Source organism: Ambystoma mexicanum, chromosome 2q (assembly GCF_040938575.1).
Source record: "Ambystoma mexicanum isolate Mex_15411 chromosome 2q, UKY_AmexF1_1, whole genome shotgun sequence".
Classification (NCBI taxonomy): Eukaryota; Metazoa; Chordata; class Amphibia; order Caudata; family Ambystomatidae; genus Ambystoma; species Ambystoma mexicanum.
Window position 1 is genome coordinate 1,085,155,392 of NC_090924.1, and position 24,571 is coordinate 1,085,179,962.

The window sequence follows — 24,571 nt, forward strand, 5'->3', positions numbered from 1 at the left end:
TATCTTCCACTGTATTCATTGTTTTTCAGTCCCATGTCCCCTCCCTGCTGCCCTGTGGGGGCTTTGAAACAGAATTGACTTAATGTATAAGTGCTTAACAAATGCACAATAAATAAAATAAATAAACACATTTGTGAACTTCCAGAATCCCTGTGAAGATTACACATGGAATCAAGTATACATTGTACATCATGCTGACTTCTGAGGGCACGATTCCCTTGCTTTACTTTTTTAATATGCACACCCTTTACGGCGAGAGGCAGAACACTAGATTTAGTAATTAACCTAATCAGTGCTCTCCTTTCTCTTTTTTCCTAGCACCCTCGGGTCGAAGCGATGAACATGCTTCATTTGGGAATTCATAGAACAATTTTTCCAGATTTTAAAATTATAATTAATAAGGTCATTAACAAAGTTTCCAAAGTTATCCACGGAGAAGACAACATACTGTCATTGGGGAGATGGCAAACTTACATATGAGGCAACTGACCTATTTACTCGTTGCAACCTTTATAAATTTGTTGTGATCATGCTCTGAGGTTACAGGTTTCTTGGGGCAAATCATCGCAGCCTTTGAAAGGGCAATCAATAGGAGGAATTTGGGATCTCCCAACAAGTGATTATTGGAACCTGTTCCAGGGAAGACGCAGGATGTATGGGTACACAAGTTCTTACAACTGGGCCAAGCGTACAATTTCCATGAATTGGTTTTCCCATGCTGCTCCGAAGGCAGTCGGGAGGCTTAAAGTAATGCAAAGCCAGGTGCATATAGAATCAAATATAATACATTGTAGTAGAAGTGGTGATGGGGCTGCGGCGATGGCCTGGGATAAGATAAGTGATACATACCTTTCTCTCGATAGATACTCTTGTTCAAAGCAACATATTTGTTCCAATATCCTGCTGTACAATATGCACATAGGGTTGATGGAAATCCTTGTAGTGAGAGAATGTTATTTTCAGCATCTATCAAATACTAATCTAAGAATATTTGGTCCACCTACGTAACATCTACTTTCCATGGTGAATGGATCCCTTATACTGACCTTGCCAAGTAACTTTCTTTCGGTTAAACTTCTACTCTGAATATCAATGTTTTTGGTTTTACAAACTGGTATGGGCAGCACGATTTGTTTTTCTTTGTACTTCCGACTGGAATCCCATTGCACTGCACGGAATGGCTCGGGGAGCAAGCAGCTGGTCACAGTAATGTTTGAAGTGTTAGGCTAGTGGTGGAGTTTGCTGGATGGCTCTGTATACCGTCACTTTGAGAATTACTATTGTCTCCACACTTGTGCTCCTATGTTATTGTGTATTACAATACTGATGCTGTTAAAACTCAATACAAAAATATTTTAAATGCAACAAAAAAATAATTGAGGGGCACCCCTCAAAATTCAAATACCATGATATTTGTAGGGTTTTTTTTATCAAGTTATACAATAATTACAGCAAGACACAACAAGGTAATGGGGAGAGAAATTAGAAAAAATAGGAAGTTGCAAGGTGGGGAGAGAACATAGATAATTAGTTAGTATAGTCATAATGTTTATATGTACATATACATTTTTAGATCACTCTCTTTTGATTTTCAGTAGGTAAACCCTTATGTTAATTTTGTATAATGATCGAAGTCATTGATAAGTTCAGTCTGGTCTCAGTATACACATACTACAAATATTTGGGTATAATCTATGCAACATTGAGTTTAAGAAGGCGGATTGAGCATTGATATATTCATATTACATTGCCCTGAAGAAGCTCACAGAATGAAAAATGTGTTGGCACTAGTGTTCCAAGTACAATATTTAATAGAGCACCTTATGAAAGAAGCGTTTGTTCATAATTTGTGAGAATTATACATATAAAAGGAATTGATTATAACCAGTTTAACCTATGACCCCAGAAAAAACACAGGCCCAGGTCAATTTATACTGAATTTGTTCATGTTAGTTTTAGGAACTTGATGGGGTGTCAACAGTGGCCAATCCCCTACAGGGTGCCTATATTAGTATTTTATTTTAGGATTGTATTGCATTAAAAAAATCTTTCAAGGAAGTAGCACAGGTAGGGTTCTCCCAGTTGTATATACAGGACTTTCACATTCCTTTGTGGCTTGAACATCCTCCATGTTGTACTCATAGGACGTGGTGCATCAAGCTGACCTCAGTAAGCAAGAACCCCTCTGATGCTGATAGTCCCTCTCAAATCAGTAACATGAGAGAGGGATCAGTGGTAAAGCATCTCTTTAGTTTCACTGCAGACGAATAGGATATTCGGAGCCTTGCTATAGCCTGGGAGGTGGAAAACAAGTCTATAATGACATGAGTTAAAAATCGAGACATGGGCAGTAAATGTGGGCACTCGTCAATCTGTTGGCTCCTCAACTCCACCCCATGCAGGCCTTCAACTCCTTGTTTGTTGTCTCAGCCACAATGGGCTCTCTCTGAAGGGTGGGCAGGCAGGTGGTGTCCAGGCTCCCAGTTCTGAGTTCACGCAGTATTTGGATGCCAGGCACTCTGCCTGGGTCAAGCTTCTCTAACTTCAACATCGGAGGCACCAGCACAATGCCCCCTAGGTCTAAACAAGGGCATATATCCTGGCCTGCTACTTGTTACCTGGTGGCAGAGTTTCAGCACCACAGAGCACAGCATCCACATGCCTCATCCACCGCAGAGGCCATCTTTCGAAGTGGATCTCTGCTTCTTCTCACTCTCAATGTCAACAACCTTGCATTGAGACACACTGGAGAGGGGCAGAGGATGACACAGCTGCAGGGCTTCCTCAGCGCTCCAAAACCAGGGGTAGAACAGCCCCAGGCTGCTGTGTACTATTATTTTGGAAAAGTAAATTACAAATTGGTAATTTACTTCACCGAAATTACATTGTGGTGGTAAACAAAGATATATGTCTGTTGTGGACGAAAGAGTATCGAGGACATTTAAGGGGGTTTGTAGGGAAAAAAGACAGGTAATTTCGGCAAAGTAAATCAGGTAGGTCCACGGCGCTACATATCTCACTCACAGGAAGGTGAGGGATAGGAGCAGACTGAAAGACCACTGCTCACTTTGCCATCTTTGCTGCATTTTCGCACATATGACCAAAAAAGTGATGGGTGGAAGGTTTCGAATAAATCTGAACCACTGACACTACTCTGGGCAACCTTCCACGCCCACCGTTTTTTAGCCCATCTGCGTCATTTCAAAAGGGGTCCAGCCATATGCAAATCAGTCAGGTACTGCGACCAATGAGAGTAGCCCAGACCGAACTGCTAGGCCAGGTCTCCTCTGCACGGAAACACAAGCAACCCCAGACATTTATCAGCGTTGTTGGGCCTCATCAGCGAGGTGCAGCTTGTTTCTCTATGGCGCAGTGAGTAAGGGAGCCACATCTGGGCATACGCTCTCTCAGACAGGGAGACAAACTATAATCAAAAAAGTGATGGATGGAAGGGTATGAATACATTTGAATGGATCTATGTGATCACTGCGCCGCCTGCAACTGCGACGCCGAAAATGCTGACGCCAGTTACGGCGCAGCGCAGTGATCATATGGATTCCAGCCATCACCTCTTTGTTTTGCTTTGTCACCCCTTTCTATCAATATAGGGCGACCTGAAAATAAATGCAGACAACGGTAATCAATCTGCCCTCATTTTATTGTACAAATCTGCAACATTCAACAGAGTTAGCCACGTAACACTAATAAAAAGAGTGATGGAGTGTGACATACAGGAATCCGCACTGAGCTGGCTTACATCATTCCTCACAAACCAAACCAAAAGAACTTAGTTACCACCTTTCATCTCAAACACCGAAAACATCTCCTGCAGAGTTCCATAGGGATCCAACCTCTCCCCCTGCACTTCAACATCTACATGTCCCCCCTAATGAAAATCATCAGAACCCATGGACAAACAACTTACAACTACTCAGATGACACGCAACTTATTGTGAAGATGATCACGACTCAAGAATCAAACAACAGCCTCAACAACTGTCTCACAGACATCTACAATTGGATGACAACAAACAACCTCAAATGAACTCGCCAAAACGGAAATAATGATCTCACCCACAGAAAGCAATTCAACCACCCCACAATTGGACTGGCCGACAAACATTGGAACACAACCAGAGACTTCCAACTTGGTAAATAACGTAGGAATACTCATGGACAATGGACTATCCCTGGATCTGGAAGTCAATACAATCACTAAAAAGTGCTTCTCTCTAGTAAGACTACTCAGGGGGCTGCTCCCATACCTCTCCTTTCCACACAGATCCCTCACAATCATATATATCTCCAAATGCTAACAAGAATTGACCAAGTAAACGACCTCTAACTAGCGATGCTGTAAAGATTCACCAAGACACTCCAAAGGGTCCAAAACACTGCAACCAGGATTCTACTAAGATTAAACAGAAGAGAGACCACATCACTTCAGCTTGGAGAAGCTTCCATTGACTACCAGTGAAAAAATGCATGAAATTCAAAGCCCTGTGCATTGCTCATAAATCCCTACACAGGCAAGAAGCCAAATTCCTTTAGGCCAAGATGAGCCGCTACCAGCCAAGAAGGGACCTAAGGTTGTTAGGGAGAATTCTCTTATAAGGCTAATTTCCCAAACCTAGTGAGTTCCCCAGCAGCTTTGCTGGATTTTTGGGGTTTGTTTTTTTCTCCTGCTAAGAGTGAGACTCTTTTCCTCCCACTCTTAGGCATGATTTCAGTGTCTTTGACTCTGTGTGTGCTTATGGGCTATGGGGTTTTTCTTTCTACTCCATAGGGTATCATCTATTTTTTTAAGTGTGTGTTACACAGCACCCTCAGTGCAGTAACACAGGGGTGTCATAGTGACCCCCAAACATAGACTCCATACCCTGGGACTGATTACTGTCTCCCAGGGCATGTAAAGTCACCATTGACTTTACTAGTCCTAAATTGTGAACAGAACCAGTACAAACCATCATATTGTGGAAGCACTGGAAGGGGTTAATTATATTGCCCCTGGGTCTGTTTTCAAGGGGGCACTGTCCAGTCCCCCCTTGTCGAGTTTGTGGCTGGTGGCAGTGGTTACCACGCAAAATATTCCACCGGAATATTTCCTAAGGGATTTTCCCATTGATTTTAAACGCACCACTTTTTGGTGCAATGTTAAAGATACCGCTGGTTTATTTATTTAATATTAAATTCACGGTTGGGTCTTTTTGCTATAACTCTTTTCTAAAATGGCGTTTGTGTCCGTCTCTGTAACTCTGACCAAGGTCGAGCCCTTTGTTCCACTTTTTGGCGGGCTTCTCCGCAGAAGCCCTCCAAATGGTGCCACTCTGTCTGGGTTCCACAGGAGGAGTGGAGGGGGGAATTGGCACCCTGGACTGCGTTGCCTTAGCAACTCAAGTCGCACTCTCTTCTGATTGGGCCAGTGGTGAGCCGCCCGGCTCACCACTTAGCATGTTTGAGTGACAGCTAGGCTGTTGAATGGGGGTTTTTCTGCATAAAAGCAGGGCCTTTGGGACTGGAACTTCAGAAGTCGCCACAGGACCTAAGAATCCGAAGAGGGAAGAAGCTGAGCCATCTGCAACGACGACACCACCGGTGAATCCCTGCTGCAACTACCTCACCACTTTCCCGATGACAAGAGAAGATCTTCTGCTGGACGAGTCTTACCAGGTTACTCACTGTAGTGCCCACCTTACTCCTAAGTCCATAGTCCCCTTTCCTCCATACTTGTGGGACATCTCTCCCTCCTGTGGAACGGGACCGGAGCACTTTGTAAAAAGCATCTACATTTTTCCAAAAATGTGTCCTTCCTCTCTTTCCTGCGCGGGGCCCGGCACGTGGCCGTAACCCCGCCCACCTTGGCTCCGCCCCGCGTATCGCCCCTCAGTCCTTTTCTTTGCCAACCCATTACCAATACAGAGGAACCTTATTAGAGGGGACAGCGGGCAGGCGTATGGAGGAAAGGGGACTATGGACTAGGAGTAAGGTGGTCACTACGGTGAGTAACCTGGTAATACTCCTACGTCCCGTCCCCTTTCCTCCATACGTGTGGGAGATTCCCAAGCACTCCTTACAGGAACTACAGGTGGATGGAAATACCCCTTACTGAAAAAGGTTCTTCAGCACAGCCTGACCAAACTGAGCATCAGCTCTAGAACTCATATGGAGGCAGTTATGCTTACAGAAAGCAGATGGAGAGGCCCAAGTAGCTGCCCTAGCGATGGACTCCCAGGGAACATATTTCTGAAAAGCAACCGCAGCTGCCTTGCCCCGCACCAGGTGTGCATGAATACTTTAGGAGGTTTCAGCTTTTGGACAGTGAAAGACTCCGTGATACAGGCGGCAATCCACCTAGAAATAGTTGCCTCAGACGCCTGTTTGCCTTAAGAGTTGCCGAAAGTCACAAAAAGTTGAGAAGAACTTCTAAGCTCGGAATTCCTATCCAGGTAGAACTTGAGAGCTCTTCGGACATCAAGACAGTATAGAACCCTCTCCGCCTCAGAGGCGGGGTTCGGAAAAAAGACCGGTAGGGAGATCGATTGATTCAAATGGAATTCGGTCACCACCTTCGGCAGAAAAGCCGGATTAGTTCGAAGGACTACCTTGTCCTTGTGAAAGACCAAGAAAGGATGCTCCACCGACAATGCCTGGAGCTCACTCACTCTCCTTGCCGATGTGACGGCGACCAAAAAGGACACTTTCCAAGACAAGTACTTGAGGTCCACAGTAGCCATCGGCTCAAAGGGTTCATGGCACAGCGCCGTCAGGACAACATTCAGGTCCCATGGCGGGTGCGGATTACGAACTGGAGGGTAAAGGCGTGTTAAACCAGCAAAATGCCTCTTTACCACTGGGTTAGCCAGAGAGTATGAACACTGATCCGTAGAGAGATAAGCAGAGACCGCTGACAGGTAAGTCCTGCATGACAGAACATGAACCCCTGACTCTGCTAGGGAGGACACGAAGGACAATACTGCGTGAACCGTGGCCCCCCTTGGATCCAATTTCTTCTCTAGACACCAATGACAGAACCTGAGCCACTTACTCTTGTACTGAGATCTGGTCGAAGGTTTTCTGGCTGCCTGGATAATACGCATGTTATCTGCAGACAAATTCAGATGCTCTAAAGACCTGAACTCGGGCACCAAGCCGCCAAGCTGAGCGATTGTGGGGAGGGGTGCCACAGCTGCTGCTCCCCCTGGTGGAGAAGATCGGGAGTTACCGGTAACCTGATCGGCGGATAAACCGACAGGTGTTGGAGTTCTGAGAACCAAAACCTGGCCGGCCACCACGGGGCTATCAGTAGAAGAGAACAGTTCACAGAGTTCTTCAACTTCCAAATTGCCCGGTGAACTAGAGGCAGAGGCGTGAAGGCGTAAGCTCTCATGTTGTGCCATGGAATCGCTAGAGCATCCCCCAGAGAGGAGGCTCCCAGCCCCCCTCTGGAGGCATACAGAGGAAGCTTCTTGATCGCCGCAGTCGCGAAGAGGTCCACCTGCGGTGTGCCCCAGCACGAGAAAATCCCTGAGAGGACCTCCGCCTTCAACTCCCACTCGTAGCTGACCACTGTCCGCCAGCTGAGGGCATCTGCTGTGACATTCAGCTGGCCCGGGATGTGCACTGCAAGCAGCCAGACACCATGAAGCGCGGCCCACTCCCAAATCTGGATGGACAGGTCCACGAGGGGGGGAGACTTTGTTCCCCCCTGCTTGTTGATGTAATACTTTCACACCACATTGTCTGTTCTTATGCGGACCACTTTGTTGACAATGACCGGTCTGAACGCCTTGAGCGCCAAGAAAATCGCCAGAAGCTCCAAATGGTTTATGTGGAGGAGTTTGTCCTGAGGCGACCAGAGGTCCGAGACCTGAAGGAGATCTAACGTCGCACCCCACCCTAGGAGGCAGGAGTCTGTTGTGATCGTCACCCTAGGGACCGGGTCCTGAAACCCCGCGCCCCCAGACAGATTGCTGAGAGATGACCACCAGTCCAGGTCTACTCTCATGGAATCCAGAATCATTATCCACATGGAGTCTGGGTCCACTGCCTGACGCCATGAATTCCAAAGGGCCATCTGGGTCTGTCTCATTTTGAGACGAGCAAGAGGAAGAGCCAGCACACACGAGGCCATGAGGCCCAGAAGCCTCTGGAACCACCAGGCCGATATACTCTCCGACTGCGCAAACATCTGACACGTGGCCAACAGATCCGCCATTCTGTCCCCGGTCAGGTATACTCGGCAGTCGATCGTGTTCCAACGAAAACCCAGAAAAATCAGGTCCTGAGAGACCGTCATGGAGGATTTCTGCCAGTTCACCGACAGCCCAAGATGGAACAGGAGCTGAAGGAGAGACTGGAGGTTGCCCGCTGCCCCCAGTGGACAAGGGCTGCGTAGAAGCCAATCGTCCAAATAAGGATACACATGGATACCCTGAAGATGAAGATAGGCCGCAATCACCGACATCATCTTCGTGAAGACACGCGGTGCCGAGCTGAGGCCAAAAGGAAGCACCCGAAACTGGAAGTGCTCCTCTCCCAAATAGAAACTGAGGTACCGCCTGTGTGGAGCCCAAATCAGGATATGCATGTACGTATCCTGAAGGTCCACCACGCTGAGCCAATCGCCCGCCTGCAACGAGGAGCGAATCTGGCCAGGCGTGATCATCTTGAATTTCTCTTGGGGTAAGGAAAGATTGAACTGGGAAAGGTCTAGGATGGTGCGCATGCCAGCCTGGTTGGGTTTGGGCACCATAAACACCCGGGAGTAGAAGCCCTCCCCTCGCTCCCCAAGGGGAACGGGTTCCACAGCTCTGAGGAGCAGAAGTTTCTGAACCTCGGCCTTGAGGGAGGGTGAGCCCGACAGCTGAAAAGGAGGGTTGATGGGTGGGGTAGGGGGTAAAGGTAAGCGGAAGCCCGCCCGAGCGACTGACAAGACCCATCTGTCTTCTGTGATGGTCTGCCACGCCTCCCAACGAGACGCGATACGTCCTCCCACCGGGGTCTCGTGCGAGCACGGAAAAACCTCATTTGGCAGGCTTATCGGTGGCGGTGCCACCTGAACCTGATGAGGAGGCTGAGGAGCGGGAGAAATACCGCGTACGCTGTTGTCTACGGCGGTTATTTCCCGCAGGAGTGTCCACTCTGCGGGATTTGCGGTCGAGAAAGCCCCTGAAACCAGAAGAAGGTCGACTCTGCGATAACGGTCTCTGAAGTTTGAAAGGAGCTTTAACCAGAACAGACAATGATTTAGCCGTCTGAGTGCTATCCTTGGTGTTGGTGAGCTCTACATCAGTAGAAGAATGAAAAAGCTCCTTACCATAGAAGGGAAGGTCCAAAACCTTGTCTTGCACTTCCTTCGAAAACTTGGTGGCATGCAACCACGCTTGCCTCGAGGTATCAACCCCAAGCATCATGCCCCGAGCCGAGGTGTCTACGTGATAAGCCGCAGCCTCCAGGAGATCCTGGGCCAAGACACTGGCATTGGAAAGGCCACCTCTGAAATCTTCCAACTTCTCGACCGGAATATGCTCCTCAAACTCCAACAGACCTTTCCACATCCGCATGTTAGCTCCCGCCAAAATCAATTCGGCATTGGCCTACCTGAGCTGCAAGGCCGAATTGGCAAAGATTTTCCTCCCTAGGGAGTCCAAGAGCTTGTCCTCCTTTCCCAAGACCTGAGTAGCCGTCGCGGAGGAGGATGCTGCAGGTCTGGACTGCAACGTGGCCGCAGCCACCACTGTGGAGGAGGGAGGCGGACAAGACGACAAGGCCACTTCCTCCGAAGAGTGCAGCCTGTACCTCGCGTCAATCTTCTTATTGACGAAAAGTCCTGAGTGTGGCTTCTCCCAGACTCTTCGGACCTCAGCCAAATCATCCTTCTGCAGGAAAAGGCCGGTACGCTTCAAAGGAGACAGGGTGAACGCCCCAGAAAGCACGCCCTCCTGTGGAGCAGGTGCCTCGAGAACCGGGACATCTAAGAAATTCATCAAGTCCAGTACCCGGTCATGAAAAGCTCTAACAGAGCGGGGAAGGTCCTCATTGTCCTGCTCGCCTTGAGGGTCACCTGACAGGTCAGGATCTTGCTGAACCGTGTCAGGCACTGCCTTGTCGACTGGGGACGACGGTGGCAAAGGCGGAAGAGCAGGGGCAGGCACCACGGGCAAAGGAGGCGTCGGCGGAACCACCAGAGGAACGGGTGGAGCCGGAGGCACTGGTGGACAGATTTCCTTAAAAAGCCCTTTGAAATACTCCCTCATGGGGTCGGTGCGCATAAGCGCTTGAAATTTACCAAAAAAAGCGTCCTCAGGAGATTGCTCCGGAACCTGAGGCGGCCTCTCATGAGGTGGACAAATCCAGGAACGTAACGGAGAACGGTGCCACGCTGGGACCTCCGCCGACGTATCCACATAAATCAAAGGGGCCGCCCCTGCAGGCAACGAAACATTGTGCGGAAGAGGCATCCGGGCGTTCCAATTATAAACGGGCCAGTAAGGATACGCACAAGTGATCTTATGTTCACCCAAGGGACCGAACCCCCCACCAGAGGCCAATGGCGTAGTTGTAGGGGTAGTACCTAAAATGGACACCGTGGTCGTGGCGGGAACGGCCGCCATTTTGTCTTCATCTGAGGGGAACTGCGGCACGTGAGGAGGTGAGACAGGGGTCCCTGTCGATGGATCAGGGGTCTTAATTTTAGCCTTAAGGAAGGAACCTCGGCAGAGCTGGTACTGTGAGGCCTGGAATGTTTCTGCGACATACCAACCGCCAACTGAGCCTTCGAAGGAAGGACCTCGGCACTGCCGGTAAAAGAAGAACCTTGCTTCTTTGCCCCCTCAACAGATCTGGTATCACCACAAGAGCGGGAACGGTGAGAAACCGCTTTCATCGACAGGGCCCTGCCCGGCTCCTCAGAACTGCTGGTAGCCTTAGCCTCTGTACGAGGGACCTCGGGCCTATGCCCGGTAATAGCCTTATCGGCACAGGCCTCGAACATCCGTTCGGTAAACACAAGCCCAGCCAAGGCCTCGGGGCGCCCCCCGGTCTTGTTTTTAAGGGAAGCCGAAAGAGAGGCCTCAGAGCAAGCTCCGGTACCCTGTGACTCAGCAGTACTGGGTCTACACACAGCGCCCACAGGAGGGGCCTCGGAAGTTACTCCGGTGTACACAGGCCCCTTACAGAGACCCTCAGAGAAAACTCCGGTAGAATTATTAGGCCCGACAGGCACCTCAGGGCGAACCCCGGTGACAGTGCGATCAACGCCCCTCCCGGCACGAGAGGAACCCGGGAAGGTATCCCCCGGCCGGGGTGCTCTGAAAACTAAAGAACTTACCGGGCGTTTCTTCTTCTCGTCGATGAACGCCTGAAAATGAGATGGAGGAGCGCGTCGGAACACCTCCTCCCACCGTTCCCAGCGGTGTTCGGGACCCAAACACTCAAAACAAAGGATGGGGATCCGCCCTCACGAAGCGACGATGACACAAAGAGCAGTCTGGAAAGTCTAATTTAAAAGATATAGACAGACTATAAGACGAACGCTAGCGAGAGCCAGAGTGGAAAACAGTGAAGAAAATCAGGAAGACCAAGCCTGATTTGCACATGGTCTTTCTCCTTTTTGTAATGGCTTGGCAGGCGAAGAACAATGGTCTGGAGGGTTGCCCAGAGCAATTGCCAGCAGTTATAGATTAATTCTAAACCTTCCATCACCTCTTTGTTTTGTTTTGTCACCTTGAGTGGGACGAGTATTCCGAGGGTTTCGTGCCTGTTGGGCCTAGAGACCCAAGCTACTCATCACTGATGATGCACAGTGAGGCCGAAACATGTCTGGGGATGACTGTGGTCTTGTGCAAAAGGGATGTGACCTAGCAGTCCAGGCTCTGGAGGGTTGCCCAGCGCATTTGCCAGACGTTTAAGATTAATTCTAAACCTTCGAGCCATCACCTCTTTGTTTTGCATCTTCCCACGTAAGCATTTCTGATGAAGTAGACATGTATTTTCTTCCTCCAAATTGGTTGACTGCACTGAACAAGCATATGAAAACAGGGAATGGGATGGGAATCCCATATGTAACAATTATATCCTTTCCTGACAAAGACCTTACCTATATGATGCATTGTATGGTTTGGGTCGGACATTCTTTGGTGTAAGCTGTTCCTTCAGACATCGTTTTGCTTCTTGTGTGAATGCACTTAGCAGTGTTTTGTCACTATCAGGTGCTAAATTAACTTGCAAGACAAAAGTTTGCAAACATGTTTGGAAAATAGAAAGGTTTGAAAGCCAAAAGGTAAAATAAAAAGAAAACCAGAAAAATAAATTATCAGGATCAGGGCGTGCAGAGGGAAAGGGGTCTGTGCCCTCGTGTTAATGTTCAGCGAATATTTAAACTGGTTCGATGTCATTTCATCGCCTGCTTTTTAACGTGCACATTCCATCGAATGTGCTCATGTTTTTTTTTTGTTTTTTTTTGGGGGTACCCCCGAATCGCCCCTGCCACACTTATTTTTGCTATTGCCCACCCGCCCCAACCCTTATATGCCCTTTCCCACCCCCCCTAAAAAATTTGATTATCACATTTATTGGAATGTGCACGTTAAAAAGCCTGGGGATGAACAGGCAGGCGATGAGAAGACGTCGTACCTTTAAACTTGGGCAGTAGAACACATGATTTTTGGAAAAGGAAGAGGACGGGTCAGAAAAGCAAAAGGCAAGCAACAACCACAGGCAGGGGACTTGCTGTAATCATAGAAAAATGCTAATATGCAGAGCGGGGACTCAGAGGCAGGGTGGGACATGGGATGTCAGGAGGAGCTATTTGAATGTAAGATTGACAAATGAATTGTAGCCAAAAAAATATATTTTCAAAGGTATTGTTTTTTATCAACTCATAGCAAAGGAAAGTATACAAAAAGCTTTACTTGCTAACTTCAATTTCAACTTTTTTTTGGCGCAAGTGACGTGATACCCAAGCGTATGTTAGCGACTGCACCCGAAAAAGTTGCGCCCATTCTCAAATCCATCTAAATGTGTGTATCACAAATGCACGCATTCAGATGCCCTTTCCCGCCCCCTTTTTGCATTTGCCTTTCTGCGCATTTCCATACACATCCCAAATTCCTAAATGGCATGCACTTTCAAATGTGCAGAAATGAGCCACATTCCTCGACGTGAGTTGGGAGCAGGTGCAGAAGGATGTGCAGAACATGACAGGGTCATTTACGACCCTGTCATGACTTTTTCGTGAAGTGCGACAGCTGCTATTTAAACCCCGGCTGCTTCCCTGACATTTCCATCCTCCAAACAGGGATATAAATGCTATGCTCTGTAGGGCCTCATCACTGTCTAATGGGCTCCCTGCCCCCACGTGGATGATGGGAGCCAGTCAGATATTAGTGCCGGGATCGCACTTGCAACACCAATATATGCAAGGGGGCTGGCCAGTGCATGTTTTGCGCTGCTGCACAGCCCACAAGAAATGTACAGGTCACCGTTGAGAATTAAGTGACCTGCATATTTCTAAAAGTAACACAAATGAAACAAGCGCCTACCCTCTGCACGCTTTTCATTTGCGTTACTTTTTGAGAATCTGGCTCAAAGTTTTTGAACATGCTAAGGCAAGCCACCACAGCTGCGAGGGCCCCGCCCGAAGCCGCTCTGCGCTGTGGCTTCCCACCCCTTGGCCCCCTCACCCCTGTAACATCTTGTACTGCCCTTTCAAGCAGAGCTTTTTATGCCCTGCTAATAATGCTAAGCGCCTCCCGCAAAGACTGAGCGTTCACCAAACCACATGGCCTGGTACCATGTCCTGCCATCCTGACCCAAGAATGAAAATGGACCTCTTAATGACACCAACCCCCCGCAGTACCCCACAATCGTCTTCCTGCCAAGCACCTGATAGGATAGATCTCCCTGCTCAGGGCTTATTTCTATATATGTTTGTACCGGACAAATACCTCAAAATATTATTCTGTATACATTCAATAACCCTTCTTTCTTTGTTATTATTATTTTTTTATGTATCCCCTCTGGCCAGTAGGGCCCAGACCCCCACAAAGTCAAAAACACTCCTAAACAGAGGTATAGACAGGGTAGTGCCTGAGTGGGCAAGGCCCACCCAAAATCTGTAAATGCCCACTCAGCAGCGCTGTGTGGGCAATTATAGACGTTAATGTCACTGCGGTGGGCCCAACTACCTTAGCTTCAGGCTTCACTTGTTAAACAATCCTGGCTGCGTATCTGCACCTAAATCCCAGAAAAACCCACACAGGGCTTCAAAAGCTATGCCGCACCTAAACTAAGAAAACCCTAATCTCTGCAATATTCAATAGGAATAACATACATTTCCTTCAACTGTTTATTCACTTTTATTTATTTTTTAATTATTGTTTGGCTGTAAACAACAACCTTTCAATAAATACAATTTACAGTTCAATTCATCAATACATTTTTTTTTAAAATCATCTCATACAATTTAAAAAAACTTTATTTTTCAGTTGCAATTCACAATACACACGCATGAACCACTCCGTGGCAATGGATATACATGTTATACACTTTGTCTTCTCCCATACATCTATCTATATAAAACATCATCACAGTTTATAACAGTAAACGTTTCTTGCCGGAGTTAAGGCACACAATTCAGTCGATATCCTCCTCTTCCGAATTAGGTGGGGTGTTGCGAAGGTAAATCCTGAACGCTGACCAAATGTCTTTGGGTCTGCACGGAGAGGGGACCAGGCCTATGTACGTTTCTTCACATTCGTGCACGTGTGCCAGTGATTTTAAGAATTGTTCTGCACAGGGGGCGTGGGGACTCTTCCATTTCAGCAAAATACATTTTTTAGCCACCACACACGCGACATTGAATAGCCTCCTAGTTTTTTCTGGGAATTTTCCGATATCGCCAAACAGATATTTCTTGGGGTTAAGTTGTGCAGGGATTTGCTTAATGTCTTCCAGTATATTTGCTACTGTCTTCCAGAATCCCATTATTTCAGGGCAGGCCCAGTACATATGGTATGAGTCAGCTTGAGGGTTATTGCATTTAGGACAGTTCGTGTTTGTGGACATCTTGATTTTAGCCATCTTTACAGGGGTGTAGTGAAGTTTATTGAGCATTTTTAATTGTATAAGTCTGAGCCCCGCATTGAGGGAGACCTTCTTTGTAAGGAGGCAGTACCTGGACCATGTTCTTTCCTCTATTATTGTGCCCATGTCCTCTTCCCAGGTGGACTTCATATTATTGGAGGACTTTGTATGTGCTTGGACTATGTTGTACAGTATGGAGACGCCTATATGAGGCTGTGAGTGAAGTGCCTGGTAACAGGGGTGTTCGGGTGGCTGAGTTGGGAATGATGGCCAGCGGTTCTTGAACGCCGCTTTCATACGATGATATTGTAACGTGACAAGTTGGCCCCTCCCCACTGTGTCAGCGAAGACTTCGGGGGTGACGAAGCTTCCGTTGGAGAACATAGCCTTCATTGTGATGTCATAATTCGGGATCCAAGCTTTCTGTATACCTGGGTCATACGAGGGGGCAATGCCTGGAAAGTTCCACAATGGAGCTTGGGAGTCGTAGGGAATATCGATGTGGAGGCACTTGCCAATTGCAGCCCAGGCTGCGATCGTGCAAGCTACTGGATCAAATTTACAGTTGTCTCTATAAGATGTCGCAAAAATAATAGATCGCAAGTCCGTAGGGCAGACCGAGTGCCGTTCAATGGGGACATGCGGTGCTTCGGTTGTGGGGTTCTGCCAATATTTGGCATAATGGGCCTGAGACACAAGATAGTACAGCTCGTAGTCGGGCGCAGCGAAGCCACCCGTGTCGTAGGGTTCCATTAGTTTTTCCCATTTGAGCCTGTTAGCTCCGCCATTCCAAATGAAGGTGGTTGACAGGGAGCACAGGTTTTCAAAAAAGGATCTGCCTGGCCATATCGGGACGTTATTAAAGATGTATAGGAGTTTGGGGAGGATCACCATTTTGAGCACAGCTATCCGACCAGCCAGTGATATGGGCAACTTGGTCCAGATCTGGAGTTTGGTGTGGATCGCCTGTAAAGTGGATTCGTAATTATCTATATACAGTGACTGTTTGTCTCTAGATACAAGGATCCCCAAATATCTGATATAATCCGGGGACCATCGCAGACCATGTGTGCGTGGAGGACAGGGGGTGGACTGTATCAATGGGAAGATTTCAGATTTGGCTGTGTTGATTTTGTATCTAGAGTGAAGAGTGAAGTCCTGTATTACTGACAATATGGGTTCTAAGTTGTTTTCCGGTTTACGTATATACAACAGAGCATCGTCTGCATATAATGAGATAGATTGGTAGCTACCGGCCAACTTGATGCCCCTTAATTCTTGTTCTCTTATGCTCGCAGCCGACATTGGTTCGATGGTGAGTGCGAACAGGATGGGGGAGAAGGGGCAACCCTGTCTGGTGCCCCGATGCAGGGTAAAGTGGGAAGAGAGGGTGAGGTTTGTTAAGACCCTAGCCTTGGGAGAGGTGTAGAGCAGCCTGACGCAGTGTGTGAAGAATGGGCCGAAGCCGAATTTTTTGAGGACCTCGAACATGTATGCCCATGAGACGGAGTCGAATGCCTTCTCGGCGTCCAGCGAGACGGCCACTGCCTGCGCATCAGGCTTGATCTGGGCCATAATTCCAAACAGTCTACGCAGGTTCAGGGCAGTGGATCTCGTAGGGATGAAGCCACATTGATCAGGATGTATTAGGGAGGTCATTTTAGAGAGAAGTCTATTTGCGAGCACTTTCGCATATATCTTGGCATCTGTATTTATTAGGGAGAGTGGACGATAGGACGATCGGTCATGGGCCGGACGTCTAGGTTTCAATTAGACCGTTATAACCGCGTTGGTTATGGAATCTGGGAGGGAGCCGGAGCTCAAGGCCTCCTCCCATACAGGAGTAAGGATAGGGGATAGTATCGTTGTGAATGTTTTATAGAGGTCCGAGTTTAGGCCATCGGGTCCTGGGGTTTTTCCAGCTGCCAGTGCCTTAATTGCCTCAGCAATTTCCTCCTTGGTTATTTCTTGTTCAAGGACAACATTGTCCTCAGGTGAGAGGGTAGGGAGATCTATCTCGTTCAAGTATGTTGCTATGTCTACAAGACTCAGTGTATCGTGATTTGCGTATAAGTTGGTGTAATATTTAGCAAATTCGGCATTGATTTCTTCCTCTGTGTGCACGGGGTCGCCACTGTCTGTCATTATACTTGCGATGGGGGCATGATGTTGCTCATTTCGTAATATGCGTGCTAAGTGGTGTCCTGCTCTATTTCCTTCACCGTATCTGCGGGCCCTGGTTGGAGTGGACATGTATTGTAGTTCTTGGATTGCCAGCTCATTAAAACTAAGGAGCTGTGCATTAATGTCAGCCAATATGTTCTTGTCATGTGTTACACTATAGTTGTTTTCAAGGGTTTTCAGGTGTACTTCGGTCTTACTAAGGTTGGATCTGACACTCTTCTGACACTCTTTAGGAGACCAGTGGTTTTGGACATCAGATTAACCTTCACCCAGACCTTAAACGTTTCCCACACCGTAGCCCAGTCCCCCACCGACCCCGTGTTCAGTTGAAAGAACTCCTCCATCTCAGTTTGCAACGATTCAAACACATTGGGGTCCTTCAGGATGTTTGCAGGCATTCTCCAGCGCGGGGAAGGACGTTTAACATTCTGGAGCGATATCTCGAGCGTAACAGGGGAATGATCAGAAAACGTGCAGGGGAGGATTTCACAGCCCACCATGGAGCTCAGCAGGAGAACGGATATTAACCAGTAGTCTATCCTGGATTCAGAGTCATGGGCTGACGAGTAGAAAGTGTATTGACGGTCTGTGGGGTGTACCCCTCTCCAGGCATCGGTCAGCGCCCTGTCGTGTAGGGCCTGATAGATGATGTTGGCGGATCTGGTGAGTGACCTTTGTCGACTGGAGGACCTGTCCAATAGTACATCTAGGATAGTATTAAAGTCCCCACCCCACAGCACCCATGTGTCAGTTGTCGTGTCGATTTCAGTGAGGAGATGGGCATAAAATTCGGGCTCGTCCGTGTTTGGACCATAGGAGTTGACCAACACCCATCTTTCCCCAGCCACTGTGCCCCATACCAACACATATCTACCCAACGGGTCGGATTTACTCTTTTCGGGGGCGAACCCCAGCGATGGGTGTATTAGTGTGAGGACACCCCTGCTCTGTGATGAGTATTCAGTGTAATACCCGTTGTTACCCCATTGTTTCAAGATCTTCTCGTTAGTCTCTCGGAGGGCATGGGTCTCCTGAAGCATTACCACATGCGGACGGTGCCTGTTGATGTATGCCCCAACCTTACTGGATTTTGCTCTATTGTTCAGACCCCGGATGTTCCAGGTTAGTAGTTTAAGCGACAATTCGCTGGAAGTGCTGGGTTTATGTGCCATGTCAATAAGTGAGAGGAAAAAAGCCCTCCCGTCGCGCTTCTCAAAATTAGGTAATGACACTAATAGTAGATTTCAAAGAGATATTTAATTTGAAGTTATCAGATTCAAGCATAGATAAGACAAACCAGCCTTAATATGGTGGCGAAAGCAAAAGGTAAATCACAAACAGAAGGGTTCTTATAGGAGTATTTTGTCCATACACTAGTATGTGATGCTGATACAGTAGCGAAATCCAGTTGGTTTCCAAAATAAAGTGCCCTTAGTTGTGTTCACTAAGTGTTGAGATAATGATCCTGGTTTCAACAAAAAAAAAATGTATTGGAGATGATTGAGGCTTAGACCGTCCTAAATTGCTGGCGCTAAATCTTCAAAGTAGATTGCACTTTGGCTGAAAATTTAAATGTACTTAGTTGCCATCACTAAGTTCACTGGTGCTTTGATGAGATCCAGTTGGTTTCCAAATTAAAGTATCCTTAGTTGTGTGCACTAATATAAGATGGAGCAAAAGCAAGGTGCTTTGATGAGATCCAGTTAGTTTCCAGGTTGTAGTATCCTTGGTTGTATATACTGATGTGAAATAGAACAAAAGCCAAATAGTTCCTCTATTTGAGTGCACTAGGTGTTGAAATAATACTCTTAGTTTCAAAAAGAAAATTTGTAGATATAGTTGAGGCTTGAAACGTCCTTCAAAATAAATTGCACATTAGCTGAGACTTTAGGTGTACTTAGTTGTCGTCACTAAGTTCACTGATAGATCCAACTTAACGACGTAGAACAAAGCAAAGCAAAATGGTTCCTCTAACGATGTAGAACAGAGCAAAGCAAGATGGTTCCTCAACACGTGTTTCCCCACCGCTAATAAGCGGCGGTTCTTCAGGAGGATTGTGGTATAGAGCAATGATTTTTTAGTATCTGAGAGGAAGAAGGAGAGTAGAGGTCAGATGGAAGGCAGCATGGTGTCCTATGTTAAGTGACATGTTGTATCTGAATATGATGTCAAGAAGTAAAAATAGAATTTTTACTGGATGCCCAGGTCAGCCTCTGTGGCATCCCTCAGTTGCAGCATCTCAAACTCTTTTCAAAGTGTCAACCTGATCAATAATATCCGCCTAGAGCGCCATCACTGTTTCTAAGGCTGACCTTTTCCTCTTTTACCATGTCATTAAGTGTGAAGACAATCTTGGGAGAGCAGAATGACGATTTGGGGAAATCAGCGTATGACTTGTGACTGCATTTTTAACATTAAACACAACAATAAACTGTTTCGCAACTTGCCCAACTGGGGCTTTCGACCATACCTCTGGCCGGTTAAACAAACCCAAGTTCCCGGTTCCCACCCCCACCCACACCATCTGGCCCAACTTGATGATGAACCCCATTTAAAACCCTGTGGTTTCACTCGTGTAGGGGGGCAAGTGCTGCAACACCACTTTCGTAGCCGAGCGCGTCTCATCCAACTTTTCTTGAATGTTGAAGAATAATAAGAAGCATGAGTAAAAGAAAAATCCTGCCTGACTTTGGTGAAACAAGGGTAGACAATTAGTTGTAGGTAGAAGGTGGTTCATAGCTGCGGTCGGACAATATGCCACGTAGATTGCTATACTGGCTGCTGAAGGAGATTTCGATCAGGATCGTTCCTACCAGGGGGTAGGGGAATAGCAGATTCCACATAGGCCAACGCAGCTGCCGGAGAATCGAAGAAGTGCGCACGTCCGCCATGTTGTATCCGTAACTTTGCTGGAAACAACAGCGCATATGGGACCTGTCTCACCCGCAGCTGCCGTTTGATGGATTCATAGGAACGTCGCTGGGATTGGACTCCTGCAGAGAAATCCGGATATATGTGCATGTTGTCGTTGCCGTGTCTCAAAGGTCCCTTCTCCCTTGCCAGCCTCAGAACCGCGTCTCTGTCTCTATAATTTAGAAGCTTTGCCACTATCGTGCGGGGGGGAAGCCAGGGTGTGGTGTGCCCGTTCGTCCAAAAATTGTGAGGAGAAGGAGTCATCACCTAGGAGGGACCTCAAAAGGGCTTCGATATGGGTCTCCATCGGGCCTTTGCAAAAGGATTCTGCTAAGCCGACAATGCGTATATTGTTCCTTCTCGACCTCGACTCCAGATCATCACACTTATCACGGAGTTTATTCATTTCACTTTTCAAGCCAGCAATGTCTTGAGTGTTTTGATGGGTCGAGTCTTCGTTTGCACTTATTCTGTTTTTGGCATCAGTGATTCTGGCACTTTCCTTATCTACTCTGTCTTTAAGGGAGCCTATTGTGGAGACAATATCGTCCAGCTTTACATTTATCGCAAGGAATCCGTTCTGAACCGTCGTCAAGAGATGGTCGAACTTGGAGTCTTCCGTGACTGGGGGGTCAGACGTTGCCGAAGGGCCCGAGGCCTCTGCGGTTGCCTGTGAGCTCGTGAAAGAAACCATCGGCCCGGTCTTCCTGCCCTTGAGTGCGTTTTTTCCAGGCATCACACGGGTGCCCCAATATTAATATCCCTCGAAGTGAGGATCGTGGATGGCCCCTGGGGGATGGTTCGCCTCGGGCTGTGAGTGGGCCCACTGCGGCAGTTGGTCTCGGAGCTGCGGTGTGATACTAGGGTGATGTCGGCCACGGGGACGGACCGCCTCTGATTCAAAAGGAATTTGCCTTTGGAGACCCACACGCAGATACCAAGCAGGGTCATTCACGGTGTCCCTCTCTGCTTCCCACCTGCGCCCGTACCACAAGCCCCGCTCACAGGCCGGCCACTGGGTTACCGTCTGTGACGGCTCGTATACTTTCTATTGCGTTCCCCCCCTTCTTTATGATGGTGTTTGAGGTCAGTGGGGGTTTCGCCCGACCAGGACCGCCCAGGGCCGTGTAGGAGAATACGGGTGATTCAAGCGGGGGGACGGGGCAGGGCGCGTGCAGCTTAGGTTTCAAGGCACTTCTCCTACCAGACAGGTCACCATCCTCGTTGAGCGAATGTCGTTTCCAATTGGTGGCGTTCGAGGCAGTCCGTTCCGCCCGCGGGGCCGGTCCCGCCCAATGCAGGTCCCACGCTCCACCCAGAGCCGCGGCCCTCGCGTAGGTTACTCCGGAGCTGAGGAGCGGCCCAGGGACGCCCGCCTACCACCCCATCCGTATCTGGGTGGGCAGGATCCGATTTCACCCGTTGTTTCTTCCGATGGGTGCAGGATAGGTACACTGGTCGAATCAACTGGTCCAGTAGCGCGGATGAAGGCAGATACAGGATATAATTTAAGAAGGATAATACGCCGGAGAGGAGCTCCACTCTTAGGCGGCCATCTTGTTGCGCGATAGCCCTCGGTGACTAAATCATCTCATACAATTTAAAAAACAAGGTGTATACAGTCTTCCAGGTGCGTTCACTTACTGGAATTAGTTCAAAATTACTGTTAAAACAATTCATTTAAAAAGCCAGTTGTTGCTAATCTAACTGACATTCATTTTGCACCAAAAATGAGCAGCCATAATTCCTCGATATCGATTATCGTCTGATCTTTAAAACAGTGTAAAAAATATTTACGGCATGCAACATACAGTACTGGACAATAAGCAATGACATGTTTCAGGGTTTCTTTAGTATTGCAATCTTTACCGGCAGATATTTTCACTAACATCTATTAATTTCCGCCTGGCTAATATATCTTTGGTATGCCAGAGATTGAGACGGAATCGAATGTAGTCGCCTCTAAATTTTGGAGATGGATATTTTAGCATATATGATTCTGTAACTCTAAACCTCTTTATGGCCAAATTGAGCTGAATTCCAGTCTCTAAAATGGGGACATTTTTCAAGAGTATATATCCAGTCTCTTCGATACAGTTTGATTTTGGCCTGTGCTGGATTATGGATTAGAGTGTCTAAAGAAATATCTGCATCAGTAAGAATATATAAAGCTGTGTTTGGCCAATGCTTAGGGTATTGATGTTCAGAGTATATTAAGTATTGGCCTAAAATACAAGAAATATCCATGTATTGAAATGACAATATACACTTTCTTAAAAAGGCTATCAATTTCCATGCAACAGCACTAAATGAAGACAATAGTCCTAATTCGAATCGAAGCATTGCAATAGGTACACAGGTAGGAAGATTAAAAAGTGCGCGCCAATATTTGCCTTCCATACGCTCCCAGAATATCCGGGGCAACATCGACGCAGCTTCTGAGCCATACGTGATAATAGGTTTGACTTTCATAGAATAAAATGATAATAAATGATTACAGGTGAACTTTCCAAATGTATATAATATAACCTTGGATTGAGAAATCAGGGCCTGTAATTTCGATTCAAGGTCCATTTGGTATACTTTATCATTATCATTCAAGCTAATCATAATACCTAAATATCTATATGATGGTGTAATAAGGATTTGATCACTTTTAATAGACCACTTAAATTGGGAATATTTAGTGGTTTTACGATTATGACACACCATAATTTACGTTTTAGTTAAATTGATGGTCATGGCATTTTCCAAAGTGTACTCAGATAACCCATTAATCAGTCGTCGCAATCCAGCCGCGGTTTTTGAGAGCAGAATAAGATCATCTGCATAGAGAATCCAAGGTATCTGTTCCTGGCCTAGTTTAGGGGCATCAGAATTAATATTCTTGAATTTTTCACCCATATCCAGAATAAATAAGTTAAATATTGTGGCCGCCAGGATACACCCTTGCTTCAACCCTCGGTATGTTAAGAGAGGGGGTTTAGCATCCCATCGAGGGTTAGGCGAACATAAACTGACGTATTTTCATGAAAAATAGCAATAAGTTTGACCAGTGAATAAGGGCATCCCATTAGCAACAATTTATGCAGCATTAAGTTGCGATCTATAGAATCAAATGCCTCTTTGAAGTCTACAAAAGCAATGAAAAGAGATTACTTTTGCTGGCAGCAGTGGGCCTTGATTGAGGTCAGAGTGACGATATTTATAGCCGTTCCCTTGCCGGCAACAAATCCCGTTTCAAACCTATCTCGCATGTTTGATGAATTAATCCATTGGTGAAGATCTCTTAAAATTAGGGAAGCAAAGATTTTCCCCGGGACATCCAGAAGTTTCACACGCGATAGGCCTTGGGCGAGCGGGGTATGTGTATTTCAGGGGTTTGCGTGAAGTTTCACACGCGATAGGCCTTGGGCGAGCGGGGTACGTGTATTTCAGGGGTTCGCATGTAGTTTCACACGCGATAGGCCTTGGGCGAGCGGGGTACGTGTATTTCAGGGGTTTGCGTGAAGTTTCACACGTGATTGGCCTTGGGCGAGCGGGGTATGTGTATTTCAGGGGTGGGCGAGCGGGGTATGTGTATTTCAGGGGTTCGGGTGAAGTTTCACACGCGATAGGCCTTGGGCGAGCGGGGTACGTTTATTTCAGGGGTTCACGTGAAGTTTCACACGCGATAGGCCTTGGGCGAGCAGGGTACGTGTATTTCAGAGGTTCGCATGAAGTTTCACAAGCAATTGGCCTTGGGTGAGCGGGGTATGTGTATTTCAGGGGTGCGCGGGAAGTTTCACACGCGATTGGCCTGGGTACGTGTATTTCAGGGGTGCGCGGGAAGTTTCCCCTCTACCCCCTCCACGACCCCTGCAGGCAGCCCACACCACAGGGGACTACCCTGCGCCCCTGGTCGTGTCCCGCAGGCAGCCCATCCACCATGGGCATGCCCCACAGCCAAGGCACATGTCACCTTGCAATATGATCAACAACTCATGTCCCCCTGCACCCCCACCCCCAGCAGTGCAGGCGCACCTGCCAGCAGGCCCCCAATCATGTCCCCTTGCACCCCCACCCCCCAGCAGTCAGGGGCCCCTGCCAGCAGGCCCACACTCATGTCCCACTCATGTCCCCCTGCACCCCCACTCCCCAGCAGTCAGGGGCACCTGCCAGCAGGCCCCCACTCATGTCCCATTCATGTCCCCCTGCACCCCCACCCCCCAGCAGTCAGGGGCACCTGCCAGCAGGCCCCCACTCATGTCCCACTCATGTCCGCCTGCACCCCCACCCCCCAGCAGTCAGGGGCACCTGCCAGCAGGCCCCCACTCATGTCCCCCTGCACCCCCACCCCCCAGCAGTCAGGGTCACCTGCCAGCAGGCCCCCACTCATGTCCCACTCATG

At 47.8% G+C, this 24,571-nt stretch overlaps 1 protein-coding gene across 1 annotated transcript in view; it reads right to left on the reverse strand.

The window, feature by feature from the left end:
• The window catches only part of LRRD1 (leucine rich repeats and death domain containing 1), a 502,180-nt gene that overhangs the window by 39,407 nt on the left and 438,202 nt on the right, over nucleotides 1-24,571 (reverse strand). The window lies entirely within an intron of this gene.